This window comes from Salvelinus sp. IW2-2015, unplaced genomic scaffold (genome assembly GCF_002910315.2).
Source record: "Salvelinus sp. IW2-2015 unplaced genomic scaffold, ASM291031v2 Un_scaffold6471, whole genome shotgun sequence".
Taxonomy (NCBI): Eukaryota; Metazoa; Chordata; class Actinopteri; order Salmoniformes; family Salmonidae; genus Salvelinus; species Salvelinus sp. IW2-2015.
In genome coordinates, this window is record NW_019947733.1 from 31359 (window position 1) to 43905 (window position 12547).

Genomic DNA, 12547 nt, shown 5'->3' on the forward strand with positions numbered 1-12547 from the left:
CTCCGATTGGATGTGTTGTCCTTGTGTGTCAAAGACAGTCTGTAAAAGAAAGCCTATTGTAATGTGTCTGTTTTAGAGGTTTTTCTATCGGATTCCTCTTCTTCTCTATGTTTTGTGCATGTCCACTGGATGCTTCATTCAACTTGCATCTTATCTTAGGCCTAGTCACTGTGATACTAACACTGTGATTCATAGTATGTAAATACAAACGTACTCATGTCTCCACCCTCCTTCCCTCTCCTCTTCTCAGCCTGCAGTATCTCAGAGCTCAGTTCTCTTCATGAGATGGATACAGGGAGTTTCCGTCAGTCCTACCGCCAGATACAGAAGAAGGCCCTGCCAGCATCCCTGATCACGACCGTGACTTGAAGACATCCTGACCTCCATCATCCTCGTCCTCCTCTCAGACCGTCGCTCCACACGCTACCAGCACGCCGCAACCGCAGCATTGAGGAGGACCATCATCATAATAAAAAAGCGGTCGCCAGAAACGCCTTTAGACTGTGTGTGTGTGGAGGGGAGTGGGGGTTGTGTGTGTGTCTTCATAGGGTTGTGTGTGTGTCTTCATAGGGTTGTGTGTGTGTGTCTTCATAGGGTTGTGTGTGTGTGTGTGTGTGTGTGTGTGTGTGTGTGTGTGTGTGTGTGTGTGTGTGTGTGTGTGTGTGTGTGTGTGTGTGTGTGTGTGTGTTGTGTGTGTGTGTGTTGTGTGTGTGTGTTTCTGCATGTTCTAAGTTCCTAATGTGATGTTATGTCCAGGTGGAACCTCGTTCGGAGCACCTGCAGCGTAAGGCCTTCCTCCTGGGTGGGAAGTCAGGCTCTCTGGATGAGCTGGAGGAGTTTGCCCAGTGCTAACAGACAGAGAGGCCAGGGAGGAGCTCACCGTCAGGGACATCAGAGACACGACCAGGAGTACGAGAGACTGGAGCTGCGTGAACGAGAAAGGTGACCGGGATAGGGATCGACGATCGGAATACTATCCGCCTTCTTACCGGGACAAGACGACGAAACGTGGTTACCGTGAAAAAGGGATCGCGATGACGCGCAGGAGACTTGGCGAGAACGAGATGCAAGAGGATTGTCATGGAGATCGTCAGGGAGACGCAAAACGCAGTCCGCCACCTCGCCCAAGAAGAGACGGGCGTGGGACAACGAGCTGGAGCAGCGTCCCCTAAACCCCCGCCCTCCTCCCCTCCTCGCAGAGCCCCGGGGGCGGGACTACGATGACGAACTCCTGAGCACTCTTTTGGAGCGCAAGACCAGACGGGTGGGGCCAGTGACAGTGGGGGTGATAGGGCGCAGGGGAGGGGGGCGCAGCGAAGAGGACACGCCCTCAGACACACCCTCTAAGGGTTCTAAGGGCTCTAAGAAGAGCAGCGCAGTGGCGGCGAGCGTCACCATAGCCGTTGGCCTAGCAACAGGGAGGTGGAGTTGGTATTAGACTCACGGGGAGAAGACTCTCTACCCGTCCTGCAGACTGCGTTAGAGCGGTTCAGAGCCGCTGAGCGCCCTCCCCTCCAACGGAGGCTCCACCAATCTTCCCGCCCTCCAACGGAGGCTCCACCTAGCCACGCCCATACCCTACAGCAGGAGAGCGGAGAGGAGCGGGATAAGCCCGGAAAGTGGTGAGCTACATTTAGGGTACACCCAGTATGGGTCCACTTCATCCACAGTAGAAATATACTGAAGAGATACTGTACTATAGTTGAGACTACTTATTTAGGGCAAAGATATCCCTATGCTCATACAGTACTGTAGCTAAGTGCTTAAAGGGATACTTCAGGGTTTTGTCAACGAAGCCTTATCTACTTCCCCAGAGTAAGATTAACTTGTGGATACCATTTTTATGTCTCTGCGTGCAGTTTGAAGGAAGATGCTAACTAGTGTTAGCGCAATTGCTAACTAGCGTTAGCGCAATGACTGGAGACTATGGTAACTGCTAGTATGCTAGTTTAGCATTGGTTTGCAAAACGACTGAATGCAGAGACATAAAATTGGTATCCATGAGTTAATCTGACTGGGGAAGTAGATAAAAGGCTTCATTGACAAAATCCCAAAGTATCCCTTTAAGGTAAGACAAGCGATAAGCTTATGCCCATCTTTCTCAGGTATGGAGGCTCACCTTAACAGATATACTGTGACTCAGGTGAAGAAAGGAATCCGTTTTAGACGTTATTGCACCTGTGCCTCTTAGCAGAGAGATACGCAGAATCAACCATATAAGAAAAGCAGGAAAACTATCGTCAAGATCTGAACCTGAACACTTTGCTTTTCTATCGTTCAATTCTGCAACAACATCTTATTCACTGTTTGTTTTTCTAATCTAATGGTTTACAACTGTGTTGATATGGACTTTATGGCTCTAACTCCATTTGTCTGTAATCAGTTACAATTAAAAGGCACAGGTGATTAGATATCAATTTGTTCAACTTAACATCTTGAACTACTACTACTACTACTACTACTACTACTACTACTACTCTACCTACTACTAACATACTACTACACTGCTATACTATACTGACATAACTACACTATCTACTATACTCTATACTACTACTACCACTACTACATTAAACACTGCATTACTACTACTAGTACATACACTACCCACTACTACTACTACTACTACTACTACTACTACTACATCTACTACTACTACTATATACTACTACTACCATGCTATTACTACTACTACTACACTACCATACACTACACTATAACTACTACTACTACTACTACTACTACTACTACTACTAACTACTGCTATTACTACTCTACTACTACTACTACCATACAACACTAACTACTAACCACTCTTTGGCTAATTCAGCGTTGTGTTCAGCCTATCAGATTTTTTTACCTCAGTTGAAATGGCAGAGCCAGGTGAAATCTCTTTGTAACCTTTGTGACCCAGAACTGACCTCACTTATCCTTCTTATTCTGCCTGCTTGCTGGTCCTCAGCCAACTAACTAACAGAGCTTGGCTTGCTGTCCCTCAGCCAACTAACTACAGAGCTTGGCTTGCTGTCCCCTCAGCCAACTAACTAACAGAGCTTGGCTTGCTTGCCCTCAGCCAACTAACTAACAGAGCTTGGCTTGCTGTCCTCAGCCAACTAACTAACAGAGCTTGGCTTGCTGTCCTCAGCCAACTAACTAACAAGCTTGGCTTGCTGTCCTCAGCAACTACTACAAGAGCTTGGCTTGCTGTCCTAGCCAACTAATAACAGAGCTTGGCTTGCTGTCCTAGCCAACTAACTGACAGAGCTTGGCTTGCTGTCCCTCAGCCAACTAACTACAGAGCTTGGCTTGCTGTCCTCAGCCAACTAACTAACAGAGCTTGGCTTGCTGTCCTCAGCCAACTAACTACAGAGCTTGGCTTGCTGTCCCTCAGCCAACTAACTAACAAGCTTGGTTGCTGTCCCTCAGCCAACTAACTAACAGAGCTTGGCTTGCTGTCCTCAGCCAACTAACTAACAGAGCTTGGCTTGCTGTCCCTCAGCCAACTAACTAACAGAACTTGGCTTGCTGTCCCTCAGCCACTAACTGAGCTTGGCTTGCTGTCCTCAGCAACTAACTACAGAACTTGGCTTGCTGTCCTCAGCAACTAACTACAAGGCTTGGCTTGCTGCCCTCAGCCAACTAACTAACAGAGCTTGGCTTGCTGTCCTCAGCCAACTAACTAACAGAGCTTGGCTTGCTGTCCCTCAGCCAACTAACTAACAGAGCTTGGCTTGCTGTCCTCAGCCAACTAACTAACAGAGCTTGGCTTGCTGTCCCTCAGCAACTAACTACAGAGCTTGGCTTGCTGTCCTCAGCCACTAACTAACAGAGCTTGGCTTGCTGTCCTCAGCCAACTAACTAACAGAGCTTGGCTTGCTGTCCCTCAGCCAACTAACTAACAGAGCTTGGCTTGCTGTCCTCAGCCAACTAACTACAAGCTTGGTTGCTGTCCCTCAGCCAACTAACTAAAGAGCTTGGCTTGCTGTCCCTCAGCCAACTAACTAACAGAGCTTGGCTTGCTGTCCTCAGCCAACTAACTAACAGAGTTGGCTTGCTGTCCCTCAGCCAACTAACTAACAGAGCTTGGCTTGCTGTCCTCAGCAACTACCTAACAGAGCTTGGCTGAGACGAGCAGGGTCTTTTCACTGTTAAACTGGGCTAAATGAAACACAAGCACAGCTTCCATCACTCTGCACACACGTGACTAAACGTGAAGCTCTCTTGCTGTTTTCTTTTAACAGAGCACTCTTCTTAGCAGAGACTCTCTCATAGTTTGATGCCTGGAGAGGAAACATACAGACACTAGGAAAGACCTGGGATATCCTCTACCCATCACACACTGGGGATCATCCTCTACCCCCCATCACCCACACTGGGGATCATCCTCTACCCCCATCACCCAACTGGGATCATCCTTACCCCCCATCACCCACACTGGGGAGGAGAGAGGAGAGGTTCTCAGACCACACTGGGCAAGCAGAGAAACCATGGAGAGGTCAGTGACCTTGCATCACAGGCAGAGGGAATGGCTACCTCTGAGTGACAGGCAGTACATCCACTGGACTGACCATGGCACAGGACTTGGGACAGTCTGATCAGGCTTCAGATACACATCGATCACCATGACCTAAGAGAAGAGTAATGTTCAGAGCTGGGACAAAGACCTCTGGATGCACAGGACAAATAGCACTGTGTGTGTGTGTGTATTGGTGAATGTGTGTATTGGTGTGTATGTGTATTGGTGTGTGTGTGAGACAAAGTATGGTGCTTATTCCTGTCTGCTCTTTTGTGTGTGAGAGTGAATAGTTTCTCCATCTCCCTGTCTATTCTATTCTTCTCTCTCACTAACAACACACACTGAATGACGATGTCATCCGGAGTTTCTGTCACTGCACCTCTACACAGTGCACGCTCTCTCTGTGAAGTCGCTGAATGATGATGTCACTCTGGAGTTTCTGCCACTGCCTGCACCACCACCACTGCCCAGTCACGGTCGAAGGCCGGCGTTGAGACACAGTTTGGATTCTGTTGTGTGAATGGTGTGGATCCCATACCATTGTGTTTTTCAGTGCATTGTAAAGCACCTATTGGCCTTGACTCTGTGGATAGAGGACACAGTGTTTCTTAATCATTGTGTTTAATGCAATGATACAATGTGTTGTTATACCCAGTAGGTTTGGACTAGAGATACTATAACAGCGCTAGTGAGAGAAACTGGAACTTTAGGGACGCAGGTAGCCTAGCGGTTAAGAGCGTTGGCCAGTAACCAAAAGGTCGGTGGTAAATCTCGAGCCGACTAGGTGAAAAGAAATCTGTCATGTGCCTTGAGCAAGGCACTTAACCCTAATTGCTCCTGTAAGTCGCTCTGGATAAGAGCGTCTGCTAAATGACGTAAATGTACTGGGTTGTGATTATGTGCCATCTATCCTTCGAAGACTGTATTTGGTTTATAATAGTTTTATACGTAGTTTATCAACTCTGCTGTCATGGTGTGATTACAATGCAGTAAATGATTGTGCAAGTGTAACTGAAAGCGCTTGTGTGTATGTCTGTGTGTGTTTAAGATAACCAAGGTGTGTTTAGTTTTCTTATCAATGTTGTGTAAACTGCTAAACACACAACTTTATCTCCACTCATTAGCACACACACCACACACACACACAAACACACACCACACACAACCACACCACACCCCACACACACACACACACACAAACACGCACACGCACACAACACAACACAAGCCTTCATTGCAAACTATGGTGTCAATTAACTTACCACAGCTTTCTCTTTCTTACGCTTGCAAAACTTGTAGAAGGATTCGTTACAATTGTTCATGTTTAGTGTTGTTTTTTCCACTTCTTTCAGTGTATTTATTGTTCATGGCGTTTGTGCTTTTCTATGTTATTTTCTTTCTATGTCATTGTGTTCCTGTGTTACATTTCCTGTGTTACAGTCTGTCAATGAGACGGTTGTTTCACAGCCCAGCTCCCTGTCTGTCAATGAGACGTTGTTTCACTGAGTTTAAGTCATAGGCGACAGGCAACAATGGCTTTGTCTATTTATGATCATCACGTACTGACTGTTACTCTAAGAGATCTGGTAATCACACACACACACACACACACACACACACACACACACACACACACACACACACACAGAGTATCTTGGAAAGTGCATGTTGGTGAACACTAAACACACACACTTTAGTTGTATTTCTCCTTTAGGTTACCTTGTTATAATAACTTGTACCATAACTGGGGCTTTTTGCAATAACACTTACCGTCCATTACAAACTAATGCCTAATGAACTATTTATTATTTAACTCCAGAGATGCAGTTTAACCACAGCATTTACCTCAAACACTGTTGACCAGACAGCTTCAATCTCATTCAATAAAGTCTACTTAATCTACACATCTTCTCCACTGTCCTTCATTCAGTTTATAAGGACCTTTTGTCCCCCTTTAAGTGTTACGTCTTTATGGTAGTAAAGTATGTCTTATAAATCATTGTATTAAAGTATGTCTTGTAAACTGTGGTATGTCTTATAAACTATTTGTGAATCAACAATGTAGTTCTTATGAAGACTATATGAATGCTCTAGAAAGTCTTAATATAAGTGGGTCAGTTAATTGTTCTGTTGTGTCTGAGGYGCTGGCTGTTTTCCGCCCGGCGACTCATGATGTGGCTTGGGGTTGGGAGGTTGGGGAGGGGCTAACCACTCAGCTCAGGGTTGTATGTGAGGAATGTGGTTGAGCAACTCATTCCTAGGCCTGAGAGCCTCAGAGCTTACACACACGCTAGCCTGAGAGGAGCTGATGACATCACTTCTCTGAGAGGATAACAACAACTCTGTCAGATAATAAACTCTGTCAACTAGATAACAACAACTCTGTCAGATAATAACAACTCTGTCAACTAGATAACAACAACTATGTCAGTAGATTAATAACAATATGTCAGATAGATAACAACAACTCTGTCAACTAGATAATAACAACTATGTCAGATAGATAATAACAACTATGTCAGATAGATACAACAACGTCTGTCAACTAGATAATAACAACTATGTCAGATAGATAATAACAACTATGTTCAGAATGAAATAACAACTATGTCAGATAGATAACAACAAATATGTCAGATAGATAATAACAACTCTGTCAGATAGATAATAACAACTATGTCAGATAGATAACAACAATAATAACAACTATGTCAGATAGATAATAACAACTATGTCAGATAGATAATAACAATTATTCAGATAGATAACAACAAATGTCAGATAGATAACAACAACTATGTCAGATAGATAACAACAATATGTCAGATAGATAATAACAACTATGTCAGATAGATAATAACAACTATGTCAGACAGATAATACAATCGTCAGCTAGATAATAACAACTATGTCAGATAGATAACAACAACTCTGTCAACTAGATAAACAACTAACTTCGATAGCAACACTATGTCAGATAATAACAACTCTGTCAGATAGATAAATAAACTCTGTCAGATAGATAATAAACAACTATTCAGATAGATAATAACAACTATGTCAGATAGATAATAACAAATATGTCAGCTAGATAACAACAAATATGTCAGATAATAACAACTATGTCAGATAGATAATAACTATGTCAGATAGATAATAACAACTATGTCAGATAGATACAATACAATTATGTCAGATAGATAACAACAAATGTCAGATAGATAACAACAACTATGTCAGATAGATAACAAACTATGTCAGATAGATATACAAATATGTCAGATAGATAATAACAACTATGTCAAAGATAATAACAACTATGTCAGATAGATAATACAACTCTGTCAGCTAGATAATAACAACTATGTCAGATAGATAACAACAACTTGCAATAGATAACAACAACTATGTCAGATAATAAAACTCTTGTCAGATAGATAATAAAAATATGTCAGATAAGATAATAACAACTTGTCAGATAGATAATAACAACTATGTCAGATAGATAATAACAACTATGTCAGAAAATTAGATAATAACAAATAATAGTCAGCTAGATAACAACAATATGTCAGATAATAAACAACTATGTCAGATAGATAATAACAATATGTCAGATAGTAATAACAAACTATTAGATAGATAATAACAACTATGTCAGATAGATAATAACAACTATGTCAGATAGATAACAACAACTATGTCAGATAGATAATACAACTATGTCAGATAGATAATAACAACTATGTCAGATTGATAACAACATAATAACAACTATGTCAGATAGATAACAACAACTATGTCAGATAATAACAACTATGTCAGATAGATAACTAACAACTATGTCAGCTAGATAACAAAACTCTGTCAGATAATAACAACTATGTCAGATAGATAATAACAACTATGTCAGCTAGATAATAACAACTAGTCAGATGCACCCATAACACACAAGGGTCTGGTTCCCGGACACAGAAGCAGCATGCTTTTAGTCTAGGACTAAGCCCAAACTGGTTCCGGGAAACTGGCCCAAGAAGTCAAACCGCTCTGAGTTTTTTTCCCAATACACATAATAACATCTGTCCACATTGGAAACCCAGGACAGGATACAACTGAGGACTGAGCAGGAAAGAGAGTATCTGTTGTCATCCTCTGTGGATGAGAGTACAATAGCAGGAAACCACTGGTGGTAAAGCTGGGCAGGTGCAGAGTAGTGTGGGTGTGCTCATGGGAGCGAAACAATCTGTTAAGGAATTCCTAGATCCACATACCTGACCTACACAGACAGAGACACAGACGTTTGCAAGCATGCACGCACGCACGCACAAACACACACACACACACACACACACTTCCATTTGTGGACATTGTCTATGAGTACTACCAAGTGGTGTAGTGAGAGTGGTTGGTTGGCCTGGGTGAGAGACAGAGAGTGCGTCTCAAATGGCACCCTACTTCCTTTATAGTGCACTACTTTTGACCAGGGGAAATGGCAACCTATTCCCTGTATAGTGCACTACTTTTTATTGGGGCAAATTGCACTCTATTTCCTAAATAGTGCACTACTTTTGACCAGGGCAAATGGCAACCTATTCCCTGTATAGTGCACTACTTTTTACTGGGGCAAATTGCACTCTATTTCATATATAGTGTACTACTTTTGACCAGGACAATTGCACTCTGTTTCATATATAGTGTACTACTTTTGACCAGGACAATTGCACTCTGTTTCATATATAGTGTACAACTTTTGATCAGGACAAATTGCACTCTATTTCATATGTAGTGCACTACTTTTTACTGGGGCAAATGGCACCCTATTCCCTACATAGTAAACTATTTTTGACCAGAGCCCAAAAAGTAGTGCACTACATAGGGAATATAGGATGCCATTTTGGGACAACCTGGCTCTGCTCTGAGACCTGTTGTCTCCTCAGAGTTAAACAAGCAGCCTGTCGGTCCCCAGCTGGGGGGAACCAGGGGGCCGCTGGCTCTGATCTGAGACCTGTTGTCTCCTCAGAGTTGAACAAGCAGCCTGTCGGTCCCCAGCTGGGGGGGACCAGGGGGCCGCTGGCTCTGTTCTGAGACCTGTTGTCTCCTCAGAGTTGAACAAGCAGCCTGTCGGTCCCCAGCTGGAGGGAACCAGGGGGCCGCTGGCTCTGCTCTGAGACCTGTTGTCCCCAGGCCTGTGGGGCTCTATAGGCTTTACATTCACATGGTAATGTTCTGGGGCCGCATGCTTTGTCCATTGGGAAACTATGTTCACAGGGCACTAAAACACTGCTCAGAGGTCTACACAAGACAGTGTCAAATAAGACACAAAACAGGGAGAGAGAGAAAGAGAGAAAGAGGGGGAGGGAGAGAGAGAGATGCTAAGCCAATGGTTGCTTAGTTTACAGGTGTTAGGCTGCTACACTGTTTGTCATCAAACAGCTAGAATGGGATTATGTCAATCAAATGAATTAACAAGTATTATGGTGTGGACTGAATTGATTCCCACCCTCGTCTAAAACCGTCACAAAGTCAGCAACGTTTGTGTCAGCATAGGGTCTAGGCTACTGGTAACATCCAGTGGTTTCATGCTAGGCCTCCAGTCCGCTGGATCACGTCACCCGTTGTAGGCTACAGTGTCTTTGCCTTTTAAATTATATTCATCTAACATTAAAAATGAACCTTTTGAATKAATGTATTCCAAACGAAGTAAAAACATTTCACTGTAGGCAAATTATTGCCTAACAATGTCATGTGTAAAAMAKAYCCTAAATCACATTTTTWAAAAGCTGAATATTAATAGATGTAATAAAGTAATTATTTAAATATCGAATGAATTAACATATTACAGATTTACCGKCCCTTTCCTTCTGTATTCTCATAGCGGCATTTTAGTTCAAACTGTGCCCATTCTGCGGTAGGAAGCACCTGTCTACGTCACATACAGCACCTGTTTCGGGGYGGGGTCTGTCTGTCTCCGCAGCCATCAAACCAAATTCCCGAAGGGTGTCGGACAAGGAAGGAGCCGTCTTCAAGACAAAACACAAGACAGACAGAACAATGGGGAGTCTGTTTAGGAGGATAATGTAGGTCTTTCCTTTTTTTTATAGATAATTAATTGGACGATATAATATTTATTAGTTTAATGGATCAATCATCAACGATGAGGGAGGTTGATACTGCCGCGTTCGTCCTCTCTTCCCTACCGACAGGTGAGTTTTTGTTGATGAAAATTAGCAATTCATATTTGAATCGTTAATGTTGTCAATTCGTCCTGTTCTTGCATTAGAGCTTCGTTTCATTTAGTCGCGTCAACAGTTTGTGCTATTGTACTGTATCCATCCACAACCCAAAAAGTTCCAAGACTAGCCAGTTAGGCACGAGCCGGGGTATCGGTCACATGATGGACAGATACCGATGAGTTCTCACGATGACTCGCACGTCCTATCAAGTTACAGTTACTGATCTTATCTAGATTTAGACCTACTCATAATGAAATACTGTAGATTGAAAATGGAATTCACCTTTTTTTAAGAAAAAACTCCTGTGGTTTGGCTCCAGCTGGGGGGCTCGAGAGAGGTGGAATGGGTGTTAGTTATCCTGACATTTCACCTCAATAATTGTAATTATGGAGGGTATTCAAGGACATAGACCCCCGACATTCTAGCAGAGTAACCTGACTAGCCTAAATGGCAACCTGGTCTCAGAGCATTTCGTATTATTCTGTACGTAATCCGGGACACTCCATTTAGTGTGTATGTTATGTTTGGTTGGTTACATAAGACAAACTGTTACTTAAGGCAAAAACGAAAGTAGTGTGGGTGGGTGGTTATAATGAAAACATCTAGCTCTAGCAACCCAAAGGTTAGAGTTCATCACAGACAACTTCAGCATTTTAGCTAATTAGGAACTTTTCAACTACTTTGCTACTTTGAGTCTACTTAGCATGTTAGGCTAACCCTTCCCTACAGTGTTAGCTAACCCTTCCCCTAACAGTGTTTAGCTAACCCTTCCCCTTAACAGTGTTAGCTAACCCTTCCCCTAACAGTGTTAGCTAACCCCTTCCCCTAACAGTGTTATAGCTTAACCCTTTCCCCTAACAGTGTTAGCTAACCCTTCCCCTAACAGTGTGTTAGCTAACCCTTCCCTAACAGTTGTTAGCTAACCCTTCCCTAACAGTGTTAGCTAACCTTCCCCTACAGTGTTAGCTAACCCTTCCCCTAAAGTTTAGCTAACCCTTCCCAACAGTGTTAGCTAACCTTCCCCTAACAGTGTTAGCTAACCCTTCCCTAACACTAGCCTTAATCCTTTAACCTAACTCCTAAACTCAACCTTAACCCCTAGCCTAGCTAACGTTGGCAAGCTGTCTAACGTTAACCACCTAGCTAGAATTTGTAACATATCATATTTTAGCAAATTCCTAACATATTGTACGTTTGCAAATCGAACATGTAATACGAATTGTAGGTTTACATATCATAGGAAATGTGTGATGGACACACAAATAATACATACCATATGAACTTAACATATCAATCTAAATGGAGTGTCTGGGTTTACATACTGAATAATAAGAATGCTCTAAACCAGGTTGTAAATGGTGGTCTATTGCCTATATCCCTCAACTCTGGACCTCAAAGCCAGTTCCACTGCGTTTTTCCAGGGCTCTCCAAAACTGTTCCTGGGGAGAAACCGTCCCGTAGGTTTTCACTCTAACCTTAATCTAGCACACCTGATTCTACCAGGGTGGTTGATAAACTGAACCAGGTTAGTTACACCTGGACTGAAAACCTACAGGAGGGTAACTCCAGGAACAGGGTTGGAGAACCTGTCGTACGGTAAGAGTTGAATACACCTGGCCTATACTGTAGATGTATTTTTACAATCAAATGGAAGTTGAGTCTATTTGAATAGCATCAAACTGTTTCCTGTGGCAGGCTGTCTCTTTCTAGTCACTAGTTTTCTGGTTGAACCACTTTCAGCAGGGCTCTGTCACACACACCATACTCTATCCCATTCTTTCATTTTGGTACACGATTC

At 43.0% G+C, this 12547-nt stretch overlaps 1 pseudogene; it reads left to right on the forward strand.

Annotated features, from left to right (window-relative positions):
• The first annotated feature begins 101 nt into the window (after positions 1–101).
• Positions 102–1916, forward strand: LOC139026958 (uncharacterized; annotated as a pseudogene).
• Positions 1917–12547: the final 10631 nt, after the last annotated feature.